Source organism: Elephantulus edwardii, unplaced genomic scaffold, assembly GCF_000299155.1.
Source record: "Elephantulus edwardii isolate Elephantulus edwardi_28Jun2011 unplaced genomic scaffold, EleEdw1.0 scaffold00043, whole genome shotgun sequence".
NCBI lineage: Eukaryota > Metazoa > Chordata > Mammalia > Macroscelidea > Macroscelididae > Elephantulus > Elephantulus edwardii.
The window spans coordinates 15,436,094-15,436,778 of NW_006399793.1; the positions used below are offsets into that span (position 1 = coordinate 15,436,094).

The window sequence follows — 685 nt, forward strand, 5'->3', positions numbered from 1 at the left end:
TGTTGAGCCTCGATCTTCACTGAGGGCCAGTCATCAACTGTTTAAGTATTCAATTATCAATAAGCTGAAGTCTGTGGAAGGCCATAATGGCCCTGTTTTAAGTGGTTTGCTGCTCCCGCAGCTCACCACACTGTCTCTGCCTCAGCCGCCATCTTGGATCCAACATTTCTGCTTTTCAAGTCTTCACATTTGCAAAGCAAGAGGGGTGAAACATGTATGCACTTTAAGGTTACTTTTGCTGTTAATAGCTGTCCTTCTTTGGTTTTCTTTGCATACACCTTAAGAATAGTAGTAAGAATACTAGGGACAACTTTGAAATGGAGGAAGTTGAATGGATCCTTGCACCTTTTTGGCGTTAAAGCAGGAATGCTGAATGGTGTGAAACATTTTTAAAATTTCAGTGTGATCTCTTGGCCACTGTGGCATCCAGCTCAGTTTACTGGGGGCAGTTCTCTGATGGACTTGTGGAATTCTTCCAACATACTTACAGAGACATGGACAAGCCAGAAGCATTCTAAAGGAAGAAAGAAGTAGAGGATTTAGGAAATCATTAATCTAAATGTGAGCTCTTCCTGAGTTGCCTGGATAGTTATAATAATGCATGCAGATTGTGACTCTATGTTGTGCAAATTGTGAGTCATAAATTAATTTCAAAATCAGAAAATATTGTCTCTTCATCTGTATA

At 40.0% G+C, this 685-nt stretch overlaps 1 protein-coding gene across 1 annotated transcript in view; it reads left to right on the forward strand.

Annotated features, from left to right (window-relative positions):
* The window catches only part of RHOBTB3 (Rho-related BTB domain containing 3), a 135,024-nt gene that overhangs the window by 98,103 nt on the left and 36,236 nt on the right, over positions 1–685 (forward strand). The gene's annotated exons all lie outside the window — the stretch shown is intronic.